The 14840-nt window shown below is 40.8% G+C and overlaps 1 protein-coding gene across 2 annotated transcripts in view; it reads left to right on the forward strand.

Moving 5' to 3' along the window:
- The window catches only part of plxnb2a (plexin b2a), a 153195-nt gene that overhangs the window by 83987 nt on the left and 54368 nt on the right, over nt 1–14840 (forward strand). The gene's annotated exons all lie outside the window — the stretch shown is intronic.

Here is a 14840-nt window from a genome sequence, read left to right on the forward strand (position 1 = left end):
GTGTTAACTCTTTTAGTAGTGAGGAGGCCTGAGCGCATTCATGCTCCCCAGAGGAGGAACCCTTCCCATTTTAGTCACTTTATTAGCATCCCTACCACCACCAAATGTCGGGTTTGTTGTTTAACATCAACTACATCATCAAGTAGTCAGGTTTCAATGTGTATTACTGAGCACATTCATGCTCCCCAGTGATGAACTTTGATTGATTTAATGACCCTCCCGATGCACCAACTGTAGAGTCTGCATTTTAGCATTTTCACATCGATTGGGAAACAAATGTTTGTCTCTTCTGTAGTTTTCCAGCCAGATTCCAGTGTTTCCAAAGTGAAGTTAACATTCATTCTCCTCACTGGATGAACCTTAATGATTTTGTTGACATTACCTTTAGTTTTCGATTGTGTTCTTCTCACTTATTGGTAGACACAAGGACTTTCTCTGCCTTCCTATTACTACTGTGCATTGTTGTCCTCTCTCTTTGCTTTTTACTCAAAATGCCTCCATGGATTTGTTGTTTTTTGAGTTGAAGCCATCACGTTGTTGTCATTGAATTGCTGTCAGCTTCACCTGGGATTCTGGGATTCTTGGATTCTCCACACGTCACATCAATCTGCACGTCAGTCAGTGACAGGAATGTATTGTTTTTATTTTGACGGACAGACCGGACGAACAATTGGAGGAAGAATATGATTTTTTTTTTATTTTTTAATGTCCAAGTTTTATCCTGTCTCGTCTTGTCAACATTTAGTCATAGCTTTTATTTTGAAATGTCTTTTTTTTTAGCTTGTCAGTTTCTCGTCTTCATCGAGGGAGAAAAGGTCTTTGTCGAATGTTTTTCATCATAGGTTCTGACCCAAACTTCTCCAGCAGAACGTTGTGTTGGAACGAGATGATCAACGCTTCGCTTCACCTGCGAGTCAGTGTACGAGACGATGTGAAGGTTTACTCTCTACCTTCTTTGCTCCTCTCATGCCAACGTTTGTCCATCCATCCGTCTTCTATCAGTCACCTTTTCTCTGTCAGTTATCCCGTCTCTTCTTCCTTTTAGGTATTTATTGCTCTCCATCTCTCGTTCCATCTGTCTCTTCCTCCCCTGCTGTCAGACGACTTAAGTGATAAGAAATGGCAGCCGTATCAGTTGAACAGACTGTGTGCGTGTGTGTTGGCTGGGTTGTCATCTCTCGCTGTCATTTTGTCATCGTTATTCTCAGACGGATCGTCTGGAATCCCCCGTAGAGCTTAGTAACACACACACACACACACACACACACACACACACACACACACACACACACACACACACACACACACTGATCTTTCTGTGTTTCGTCGCGGCGAACTGATGGACGGGGAGAAAGAGACAAAAGCAAAGAGACAAAACACTCACAACGGAGACATTCTTGATGTCAGATTTGTCAAACAGCAGTTTAACGAAGAGAAAAGACCCCGCTGAGTCTCCGACAGGCTCTGTGAAACACGCTGTAACCTCTGACCCCTCAGATGTTGTTTCACTCTTTTTAAAAACTTCCATTAACAAACTGAACTTAAACATGAAAACAGTTCATAACCTCAATCTCTCTGCATCCAGGAGGAAAATTACCACAGGCTTCTTTTTGAAGTTATTTTGAAGTTCAACAGTGCAGAGAGACGCAAGTTGCATATTTGTGTGAGGGAGAAGTCAGAGGGGGAGGATTATGGTTTTTAATTCAAAAAGCTCACCCGTCAAGTCGAATCGTTTTGAGGGAGATGGATCCCCACAGAGGAAGTTTAATAGAAGTCAGAGAAAAGATCCGATCTGAAACAGGAACGTTTCCTTTCAATAAAAACGTCTATTTCTTGTCATAGAGGACGAGTAATAGATATGGAAATGTGCCATTTGCTCCTTAAATGCATATTTGTTTTCTTGATTATCCCATTTTCTCTCAAATTTGCGAACGCATTATTTTCACAAAACATCTCTCAGCTCGTCAGAGTCTCCTGTTGAGTTTTGTTACACATCCTGCTGCTGATTATAAAAGTTACCACGCTCCCCTGTTTATTGCAGCGTTGTGCTTGTTGGTGCCATCTGCTCCTGTTTTTTTTGGGTTTTTTTTTTTAAAATCACATTTGCATATTCTGTTAGTAATTACTTTGACCCAGTCTCCCCTGTGATCATTAGTTTGATCAAATCTGAACAAAGTGCCGTTTTTTCATCTTTTAAAGTGTCTTTTATTTTGTTTTTGGGGCCATTTGAGGACGATGGAAACGAGCCGTTAGCGCTCCAGAGGAGGCTGGTTGTCATCTGATAAATTGAATAAAAATCCTGCGGTTGCTTCTCCTAACCATCCACCCCGTCTTCCTCCCTTTGCGGACTTCGCAGCCCTTTTAAACAGCAATACTAGGATCACAAACTGCACAGCTAACCAAGCTAACAGGCTAACAGAAGGTTTGCAGTTACTTCTATCGATCTTGAAACTTTGTAAATCACCATCAGAAAATAATTTATCTATAAAATAAGATCAAGCTTCACCAAAACTACTACATCAAGTTATAAAAATGTGTTTTTGTTCATAAATCGTGTGAGAGACGCAAATTTAGTTTCCCAGGAAATGATGAGCTCTAAAATGCCTGTAAGAATTCCTGTCAAACAAAGACATGTATGTTAGTCACCTGCTGATCCAACTTCCTGATAACTACCCACAACTGTAACACTGCATATGGTTGCATGAAAATACACACTGGAAATACTACATCATAAAAATTATCACACGCATTCATCTACTGAACGAGCCATGAAAGTTTTAAGCAATGAAACGTCTTTAGGAATAAGCCAGTTCATGAACAACGCTGGTTTTTAGAGTACACTTTTGTTCTGAATGAGCTCTGTAAAGGGTTATTCTTGGCATAATTGACTTCATGTACTTGAGTGAATTAGGTTAATTCAGTTAGTCTGCAACACACAGGAGTATTCGACAAGCAAACATCGGAAAACATGAGCTTTTTGAATCATTGAGGAGCTACAAAAACAGAATCTGATTCAGCCTTTTGGTATTTTAAATGTTTACAGATTGGCGAGCGGTAAGCTGTGGCGAGTCTTGTTGATTTTAAGGTATTCCTGTTAGGCTGCATGGTTAAACAAGTTTACTTTAAGAGAGAATTATCTCGTAAGGCCATTAGACAAACAGTATATCACAGACCAGGTCCATGAAAGACGTGTTGTTACAAGCATAGAGAGTCGGTTTCCCTCCTCCAGAGGTCGTGACCTCCTCAGAGAGATTCCCTCAGAGAAAAGGAGGCAGGAAATGACCGTCGTCTTATTCTCCGGCTGTTAATGGAGACAAATTAGACGCTCTGCTGAACTTGACCTGCTCCTGTGGATTGTTTATCAACAGCTTTCTATAAATGATCAGGAAGCTGCTTCAGTCTGCAAGTTAAAGAAAATGGAAACGTTACACAAACATGTGAGAAGTTCCTGAGGAGCGAGTAACAAACGAATCAGGAAATACTTTACAATTAATGAATCGTTAATGAGTAGTTCCTGAATGACAATCAATTAATGGAGAACAGGAGATACTATATTATTACATCATTATTAGCTGATTGATATCTGTTAATCAACTTACTGGACACTTTCTTCATGAATCAGCTACTTGCTGATTAACACAAACAAGTGACGACTCATTAGGTACTGATCACTTAATCATTAATTACTTCTGTGCACTTTCAAGTAAAGTGAAGCATTAGACTGACTCATTAACTCATTAACTTAATTAATAGTTACTGTTTCTGTGTACCTTGAAGTTAAGTTAAACAAACTACAGAGTACTTACACAATAGACTTATTAGTTACTAGTTTCTTCAGCTTGAATTACTCAGTAACGACTCATTAGTTACTAATTACTTAATCATTAGTTACTGTCTTTGTGCACCTTCAAGTAGTGACACATCATACTGAGTAATAATCCATATATAATCATTAGCTACTAGTTACTTAAACATTAGTTACTGTTTTTGTGTACCTTGAAGTCAAGTGAAACAAACTGAGTAGTTAAACAATAGACTCATTAGTTATTGATTACTTAATCATTAATTACTCTTTTTTTGTTTGTTTTTAAATGTTGTTTGACATGAATTTATCCGATTTTTGTGTGTTGACTTGTACTACAAAAGCATTAAACGTGTTCACTATGAGAGCCTTTGAGAACCGTACAGTTCTGTTAGAGATAAAAATCTTTATAAGCCCAGAAGAGTTTGAGAAACATCTCGTGTGACACCTCACAGGGAGTGTAGCGCTCGTATCAAAGCTGCTCTCCTGGTGGGAAAACAGAAGATGCAGCTCACCTCCCCTCTGCCATCATCCTCTCCTCCTCCTCCTCCTCCTCCTGCTCTTTATCTTTTCATCTGACTTGTCTATCACCTCCTTATCGCCCATCCCCATCTCAAAGCCTGGCCTTGTCTCCTCTGAAGGTAACCTGAGAGAGGAGTGAAGGGAGGAGGGAGGAGGTAGAATGAGATTCAGAGCGAGGAAAGATGGTGAGAGATAGTGAAAAGGGCAAGACGGAAAAGAAAGGGCAAGGACAGGGAAGAGGCGAGCTGAAATTAAACCCAGAGTGGACGAGTATGAAAGTTCGACAGGGCGAGGAGGAGGGAAGGCTGTGAGGAGAGTATATGAGGGAGGAAGATAAGGTTGTAGGGTGGGAAGGGGCAAGTGGAGGGTGAAGACGAGAGAGTAAATTAAATAAGAACACCGATGGGAGCTGAGCAGATATACAGAGCCGGTGTTGTACTTTTATTAAAAATCACATGTGCCGCTGAAATGATGGATGATCCAGTTTGATTGATTGGAAATGTATTGTAGAAATTTTCTACAGGACTCCGGCCGCGTGTGGTTATTTGATTTTGTCAATAAAGTACAGAGCGGTGAAATAAGATGGTTTCGGACTGAACATTTTCATCAAGAGGCTCCTCTGCAGACTTTACAGTCGGGGTATGTCGTCTTTCACCTTCGGGTGCAGAGGTTTGGTGTTTCCTGTGCAGCAAAAAATATCCTGCAAAGTTCTTTTGTTTAAAGCTGATATAAGTGTAACTTTCCCTCCTCTCTTCGTCACCACACTTCGACGTCACTGGGAGTGCTGATATCTGGTATCAGTGTCAATCAATCAATCAACCTTTATTTGTATAGCGCCCAACACATTTCCCCGAAGCACTTGGCGACAGTAGCGTGAAAAAAAACTGCCTTATTACAGGAAGAAACCTTGAGCAGAACCGGACACAATGGTGGACGAACATCTGCCTCCACCAGTCGGGCTGAGAGAGAAAGAGAGTTAAAACAAGGAGGCCCAGGGAGGGTAAATGAATGAGTCGTGGTTCTGCATCACCAGCAAAGTGTTGACAGGTTTGTGACGGGACTCCCAGCTGAACATAACGAAGATGATGAATCCACAGCAAACATAACACCTATTAAAACAAAGACAAGAGAATATGACGAGGCGTATCTCACACTCACCTTCACAGTGAAGATGCAGGCTGCACTTTTCATGCTTCCACAATAAAGGTGACTTGTCCCCTATTTATTATTTTCAGTGAGATGTCACCCTGAAGTTGGAGTTGTGTTTTAAGAGCAAGCAATGCTTAAATTAGATTTAGGAGCCGGCAAGCAAAGAATACCTCCTCTCCAGCTGTGATGTGATGGTGATGTGCAGAAAGAAGAAGAACTTACGGGAAAAATGTACAATGAGTGTTTAAGTTTGACTAAAAGAGAAGGAGGAGGGCAGAAGAAAAGCCCGAGAAGAACGGGAGATGGATGGAAAAACACGAGAGGGGAAAGTAGAAGTTTCAACCAATGAGAGCCAATGAGAGCGAGAGGAGTAACCTTTTCCTCCAGCTACTTCCATAATTGGATTTTGACTTTCTGCTGTGTGTGTTAGTGTGTATTAGTGTGTGTGTGTGTCCCCGAGTGTGTGTGTGTGTGTTTGTGTGAAACAACTCCTGTTCCACCTCTCAAGACGATAGATCAGATAGAGGCTCGAGAAAATGACCAATTCTCCCTCTCCCAATAGGCTAGTCAGCACACACACACACACACACACACACACACACACACACACACACACACACACACACACACACTCTCAGGGACACAGTTGAAAAGTTCATCACACACCCAAAGTCAATACACACTGTGTTATTTATAGCCTGAGTGTTTTTATAATTACAAAGCGGCTACATGATATAGATTTTAGTCGTCGGGTCGCTCCGCACGGCAAAAACTGAATATAAAACCTGGGAGAGTGAGTTTGGTGTTTTTTTTGTCCGTTCTGTGAACTTTGTGCGGCTGAACTCGGCTGAGTGTTTTATCTGTCGGGGTGTTTATTCATCAGGTTTTTCATTCGCTCACGGAATTCAGGATCTTTGTGTGAAGTCGTGGGAGGGAAGGTGTGGAGAACATAACGCCGATGTGCATCTCACCACATGTTGAGGCTCCGCTGATGATAAGCGATGCCGCTGATTTGAATGATGAGTCATTACTTAACGAGAAACATCGAGTCCAGACTTCAGTCCATCCTGCAACGTTTCCCAGCAGCTCTTGGTGGATTCTGAGGCTTATTCATGCTCCCGTTATGTAAAACGTTTAGATGCATCCATCTCAAATGATGTAACCATAATTCCTCACGTACTTCTGTACGTCCTGGAAGTTGGACGGCAGCTCGGAGTCGAAATTTACAGATGATGACAGCAAAAAAACAAACAAGGCGACGTTGGAGGAAGTTGTGCTGACGTACGTGTTAACGTGACCATCGCAGCATGGAAGGCAAACCAGACCTTCATCGTACAGTCACAGTGTGATGAGGTTAGGTCGACAAAGACTTTTTCACCTCCTGCCTTCGTGTTTCTTCCACCTTATTTGATCGGCCTGGTTCCTATTAGTCTTTTCCCCCTTGTGAACTTGAGTCTGTGTCGCTCTCAGTTCGTCTGTTATCGTCCTGACATCAGTCCAGTGTTGCTGAGCGTAACCGAGCCGTTACCAAATCAGTTGAGACATATAATCTCTCAGGAGTGCCGCATGCCTAGAAAAACTTCCAAAGAAAGGCTTCATACTTCACTGAAACTGCTGGAATGCAGATCACCGTTAGATGAAGCTAACGGAACCTCGTCATCAGCGTAGAGCAGAGAAGAAACGACACGTAACAATCGGCTCTTATTAAAATGTGAAGTATTTCTTCACATTTAACCATGAAATATTACCAATGTGCACTTCAGTCGACTCTCAACAAAACACCAAACAGACGTTGAGTTTTCCCACAACATTTCTACGGTTCGGTTGAGTCTGTTTGACAGTTGGAGGGAAACCTGTTTTTACTCCATCAGAGTGATAAGAGCAGTGAAAGGAGGCAGCGGAGAAGAGAAGCAGAAATAAAAAATAAAAAACAGGAGCAAACCACCAGATAACAGTGAAGTTGGGAAGACTGCAGCCACGGACCACTGAAGTGTGGAAGAAAAAGTAACTGCTGGTTTGTTTTGTTATCAGAGAAATGTAGAATGGAAGCGATGGCAGGAGGGATGATGGGAGAGGAAACAGCAGATGGTGGAGACGAGAGACGAGCAGACAAACAAGATTTCGTTCTTTTAAAAAAAACACTCCAGAAGACAAAACTCCTCCTTGTTGTTTGTTAATTGAGAGTTTATCTGGAAAAAAAAAAAAAACTGGACTTATTTCAGCGACGTCCGGTGGAAAGATTTGAGGCCGTGAGCCAGAAAAAAGTGATTAATTTCTGGAGGAGATCCAGGATTGTTTGGCAAAGTGTGGACATGTCTGAATGTGTTTCACTGTTTTCTCATGAACTCCTGATCTCACCGGATTAAAAAACGTGTGCAATGCGAAGGCTTGGCTGAGAAATGTGCTCAGAGGATGTTTTTATCGTTAGGTTGTTTCTTTTGGCAAATTCTGGTTTGGAAAACATCGTGAGCAACAGATAAGTTTGTGAAGTTTATTGTGGGACGGAACAACCTTCGATGATTTGATTAATCAGATTATTCTTACGTTTGTAATCTGAAATAGGGTAAACTTGAGTTAATCGCTGTTATTTCACTAAAGCTCACAAATACCATAATACATATACATAGATCTTAAAGCTGCAGTTTATTGCTACACGCATTCTTGAACAAATGCATAAAATAATGGCAAATAATGTTTTTTTTGCTCCCTGCTGTCTAGAAGCTGGCAGCACTTTGACTACAACAGATTAATTTACAAATATTGAGTGTATGTGATAGAATAGTGCTGGAAATTGCAGCCGTGGGTGTGAGATTAAACATTTATTCATTCAAAACATTTGCTCTGAATTTATTTAATTGCATTGAACTCTCACTATGTCTTCGGTGGGTTGCTACGGTGACCAGAAACAGGAAGCAGAGACGCATCTTTTTTAAATAAGATGAAGTCAAAGTTGCATTATTGAGCAGATTTGTGCCAGAAACGTCACTCGTTCTCAGAGTCATAACTTCTGAAATCTGAAACCCTCCATTCTGATTATTATAAGTCTATAAAACCACTTAGAAATCAAAGAAAAGTTAGGCTACAGAACTTGCTTTAGAATCATCACGTTTTAAAGTTGTCTTCAGTATCAAAGTCCTCAGATGGCAGCAGCCCGTATATTCACTGTTGCAGTGCAAACAGGAAGTACTAATAGCTAATTCGGCGTACTTTTAATGGTTCCACTAAAAGCCAAAATGTAAAGAAATACTGTGCAGTTAACTGCAGCTATGGGTGTGAAATTAAACGTCTATTCATGCGACTCAGATGAGCTATTGTTTGAAATATGTGATTGTTATCAAAACAAAGCATGTTGCAGTTTTACGTGATCACATTCAAATCTCACTAAATCTTGAGTGAGTTGCCACGGCGAAGAAAAATAGGAAGCGAAGAGAAACATGTCTTTAATAAGCAGAAGTCAAAGTTGCATTATTGAGCAGATTTCAGTCGGAATATGAAGTGAGATAGTCACAAAGCGCCGCGGGCTCTTTTAATATAAAGTTTCTCCTTCATTTCTCCTCTACAACTTGGCCGGCGATAACAGCTGGATATTACTTTCCTGCTGAGGATTTCATATATCATATCATTACTGCACTTTGTTATCCCACTATTATCTTCAATATGGACTATTACATAATATGTCATACAGGGAAAGATTCTGAAGTGTGCTACTTTCCCATCTCTCTCTTTATCCTTCTCTCTGCCACACTTCAACCACAGTCTGAGGATCATGCTTTTAGAAAGTCGAGATCAGTTTTTGGGTTGATGCAGCTGAGAACAGTTTGAGCTGATAGCCTGCAAGTTTAAATCAGATTTTTATTTTTATTTTTTATTTTTTTTGGCAATAACACATCCAAATAATCTCACACATTCAGACGCTTCATGCGTTTTTATTCATTGCCTTTTGCGCCGAGATTGACCACAATGCAACCTGAGTTTTGTTTGGGGATTTTTTGTCTGTTATGCTAGTAGCGGCTAAGTCATGAGGTGAAAAGCTTAAGATTTTACTAGGGTTGTTGTTATTTGAAGTCATTGTTTTGGTTGTCCAGTCGTGCAACTTTGGCTGTGACCGCGAGTGTCTGTTGTAATTATTAATGTAGCAAAGGAGGAAGTCAGGTGAAGCAACCTATTCAGTCATCGTTGGCGTCTGAGGATACGATCAGGCAGCTTCAGTCAGTTAAAATGCTCTAGAAACTCACTGTACACTATCTGTTCAGCAGCAAACTGCAGACAGACACAGTTAGAGACTCGCTGGTGAACACAGTTGAGCATTTAGCAGCTAAAGAGTCAGATATTCCTCGGTGGTGGAGACCAAAAATGGAGCTAAAAGAGAGCGAATGTTGGACTTCATCAGGTGACACCAAGTAGTGTTCAGTCAATTATTCATGGTTTCCATATTTAAAAACAATTCCACCTCAACTATGACAGAGAAGGGATACTTGCTGGTTAAATCACCAGAAAAAAAAGCTGTAAATAAATCTCTCAATAAAAGTTTTGTGTGGAAAACTAAAGTATTGAACACTTTCTGCAGTATTTGTTTGGCCTCTCATTAATTCAGTCAGACGTCCTTCTCTGCATTGATGTTGTACTGAATCTTTCCTGTGGTGTTTCCACCCACAGAATGGCCACGCTGGCTGTTTTCTGTTTATCGCAGCTTTTCTCTGTGTAACCTCTAAAAACTCCGCAGTGCCAAAAATCCCACGTTAGTTCATATTTAATTCATGTTTTATGATGCATGTTTTTCTGTCCGCCTCTCTCAGGGGTCTGCAGCTCCTACACAGCGGTCAATGAGCTGCCTTTTTTTTTTTTTTTTCCCTCTCTCTCCTCATTCGCTTGTCACCTTTCTCTCTTCAGTTGTTCTTTTCATGTGTGGACCCCCATCTCTTGTTATTCTCCTGGAGCAGAACCCTTCAAACACAAGCCCACACTGACCCTCTCCTCCTCTGTTCTCCGTCGCTCCCAGCTCATCCTCCTCTTTCCCTCTTTACTCGCCAACAAATGAAAGGTCTTCGCTGACCTCCCGCTTCAGAAATTCTGCAGAACTATCCAGCAGACGTTTCCCCAGGAGTTTCAGTGTGTGTGCGGCTGTTTACACACAGGCACGAACAAGTCAATTGAAGGAGCAATTTTCTTTTTTGCTATAGAGTGCGAAAAAAGCAGATTTAATCTCACAAACAAAAGAATATCCAGAGAGAAGCACTTAAAGTGAACTTGAAGTGGGTCGTCACGGGGCCAACGGCAGCTCCACGAGGCTTCAGCTAACAAATATTTTATTACAACTGGATCAAGAGAATAATTAGCATATTTCTGTGAAAAAGAGTACAATATGTGTACCAGCAAATACATGTAAAAAGTGAGGAATATGTGTGTCTGATTCAGATTTAATGTGAGTCGTTGATAAGTGGCAAACCAGCAGACCCACATTTCCATCTTCAGCGCTGACAAGTTTGTTTTGGAGGAAACTGTGCTTACAGTAGACATTTTGAAGGCAGTAATAGGACTCTAGACAAAAGTATAGATGATTACGGGTTGTGCTCGATTGCCTCAATTTGTGTCAAAGATGTCACTCCCTCTCAGATTCATAACTTGGTCAAAGACATTCTGAATATACGTCCAGAAATCCTCTTAGAAATTGCAGAACTCACTTAAGAATCATCACATTTTCAAGTTTTCTTCGGTATCAGAGTCCTCAGATGACAGCAGGATGTGCACTAATGGATGCAGTGCAAAGAGGAAGTGCTTGTAGCCGATTCGGTGTATATTAAATAGTGCCAAATGTGCCAGTATATAAACTAAACTACTCTATAGAGTTGCCTTCTTGCAATTCCATCAAGCCATGTGGTTGAAATCCTGCAACACTTGCACTCTCAATTATTAATATATGGACAATTTTATACTATTTTCAACTATTTTACATTAAAAACTCCATTATGACTGTAAAACACTTCACACGTACATTAGGGACTCTACTGAACTGGTGTTGTACTTGTATAAATTACTTTAATATTCAAATTTATGTTGTATTTTGTCATTTAAATAGCTCATAACCGTAAGAACTGTCTACAGAGGAAGAGCCAGCCTTGATCTACCTAATTAACAATCAACAACAGCTCATAAAGATGCAGCACAGTGAAATAAATCATGAAATTCAAATATAAGGCATGAGAGAAGCTTTGGAAAAGGGATAAAAATAGCTGAGGAACAATGAAAGGAAAGGCCACCCAGGAAAGGAAACCATGGGTGGTCGGGGTTGAATCCCTCTGTGGATCTCTGTTTAGATAAGCAATAAAAATGGACGGTAATACGGACGAGGAAATTTAAATAGGAAAACAGATGTGACAGGGAGAAACATGTGGTGGAAGGATTGTGGGACTGTGACCAACGCCAAAAAACGCAATCGCTACCTCAGTATAAACAGGAGGGAATTTAAACACCACGAAGCAATTTATTTGGCCATAAAAAAAACGGCAGATTCAATCTTTTATATCAATTAAGAATCGAGATGTGTTGCAAGTTAATGAGCGTCTTTATTCTGCTCGGCACACACAGAAATCCCCCCGGTGATTTAAAGGATGAAGACAATTTCAGTATCATTAAGTGTTCGAATGACAGAAAGAGTAAATAAAAACATTTCATCTTATTCAAGTCTCAAAGTGTGAATAGACATCAGAAGGACTTATTCAGAGGAGATCAAGAAAAACATGGCAATTAGTCAGATCTTTTATCGGCAAAAATGACAAAAAGTCACTCTTAGATGTGAAATCTGATGGTTTTCTAACTCTTCCATCATTTTTAAAAAATATATTTGAGTTTGTAAAACTGTCTTAACTTGTTTATAAACCTGAATATGAATCTGTTAATCAGAAAAGTAACTGTTGTTGTTAATAGATAGATAACGTTGCAGCCATAATTATAAATATACAAATATTAGGGGGCCGAGAACGGAGCCCTGTGGTACACCAACTCACAAAAATGAGCGTTTTTATAATGGAGTCTGGGGAATTTGCTGTCTGCTGTAATAATATAACAGTAACATTAATAATAACTTTATATATTAAGCTCCTATCCAAACGAGGATGCTTCACATAGAACACAGGTTAAAATGATCTGAATGAAATACGTGCGAATAAAACAACATTTGTAACATTGGCAAGTTTAAAAATGCTTCATGACATATTAAAACAAAGACAACCATAGTTATAAATGAGATCAAATAAAAAGTATTACAGTAGTGTAGAATATGTTTAAATAAATATTATAAACATCAATGATGTCATTATATAGACTGACCCCTCAGCACCCCCGACTGTGACCAACTTCCTGCATCCCTGCATGTATTTGTACTAGATCTCCTCCTGTGGGTGAGTAAACAAACATACTATGAAGGATATTTGTATAAAATAAACAGTTTGAATAACTTACAGCTGTGCACACATGACACCTCGTCCAAACTTTATATAATGCTTATCTGGTCTTTTCTCTTTCTGCATCTCCTCGTTGAAATCTTACTTCTCGATCAGTCTGAGAACCTGTTCGGTGAGATCGACAGAATAGTGGTTGAACAAGCCGCTTCCTTTCCAGAAAATGTTCGACATCGTTATTTTCCTCGTAATGGTTATCATCACAATCACCTCTTCATAGTCACAGCTCGGCAACGGCTGATCGGCCCGCCGATCAGATTTGGCACAAAATGTTCATTCCTTAACAGAAGAAGGAGTCGACAACAACTTAATCTGTGTGTGTGTGTGTGTGTGTGTGTGTGTGTGTGTGTGTGTGTGTGTGTGTGTGGCCTATTCATTTCCACAGTTCCTGTCCAGGCCTCTGAGCTTCCTCCAACTATTCCAGTGTTATATCAACATCACACTCACACACAGTGGGTATAAAAGCTCCGTCCAACCATAACAGGACAATACAGAGGCATGTCCTACTCATAACATCCCTACTGTACATACTGTGCTGTTAGCTCAGTGTGTGTGTGTGTGTGTGTGTGTGTGTGTGTGTGAGATAACCTAGGATAACCTCATCTCACCTCTGTTAACACACACACACACACACTTTCCCCCCTTCTTCTTCTTCTTCTTCTTTTAAATTTAATTCCCCCATCTCCTCACCTTGTCGCCTTATCTGCCCTCTCATATAACACACACACTCTGACTCACACACACACACACACACACACACACACACACACACACACACACAGTCTCTCTCGTTTCCCACAGTGTGCAGTGGTGTAATCAGCGCTTCATATTGTAACAAGAGATTAGCGCTGCTCAGCTAAAAATCACAATCTGCCCTGTCAGATAGCTCAGCTAGCGCACACACACACACACACACACACACACACACACACACACACACACACACACACACACACACTCACACACTATAATATAGAAAAGTGCTACCTGCAGCGCCCGAGACAAACCTCTCCATAATTGGTGTCTTCGTCTCTCCGTATTATCAGACTTTACAGCAGCTCTTTCGTAATCACCGGGACAGTCTAATAACTGCAGAGCTACAGTCTAATAACTGCAGCGCTTCACTCTGAGGAGACGTAATGATCCTCCTCTGCTGCTCTCACCTCCCCTCCATGCCCCGGCCGAGGTCACCTCACCTGGTGCGTTCGAGGTCCAGACTCCACTTTAGCCTCTGTCACTGACTCCCGGAGGTTCAGTCTTCCTCCTCCTCGTCCATTCAGATGTCACCCTTTATTTACTCGGAGCATTTAGGTGCACTCGAGTTGCCCGGTTACACTTGACTTTCTCTTGTAAGCTTTTAAAAGTCAGGTAAACAAGAAGCCTGGGATTAGAGGAGCCTGATTTCCTCGGCTAGATTTCTCCTGGAAGGCTGTTTGTCTTGGCTGAGAGACGGGAAATGTTAGTGTGTTGAGTCGGTTTACATGACGAACAGGATGCAGGTGATGAGTTTCATCAAACAGCTGCTGCGTTGTTATAGTTTAAAGTCGACTTCGCCACAGGTGGGAAGTAACAAAGTAGAAACACTTCAAGTATCTGTGCTTCATTTTCTGACATCTTTTGACTTTTCCTCCCTACATCTGAACGTCTTTAAGAGGAGTTATGGATTATTTTGAATCAGCTGTCTTTGTGGTGCATTCAGGAACAGCTGGGACAAATCCAGCTGATTCTACTCTTAACTTTAATTGTCTTTGAATTACATTAATATGACGTGAGCTTCAGTTAGCTTTGACCACACTTTTTACTCTGATACTCCGAGTCCATGTCAGAGCCTGAACCCTAAAGACTGTTGGACTGTCATCTCTCTTCTGCCCTTCGCTCAAAAATGATGTTTCGCTTTGATAAATAGTTTC

Source organism: Acanthopagrus latus, chromosome 14 (assembly GCF_904848185.1).
Source record: "Acanthopagrus latus isolate v.2019 chromosome 14, fAcaLat1.1, whole genome shotgun sequence".
In the NCBI taxonomy this organism is placed as follows: Eukaryota; Metazoa; Chordata; class Actinopteri; order Spariformes; family Sparidae; genus Acanthopagrus; species Acanthopagrus latus.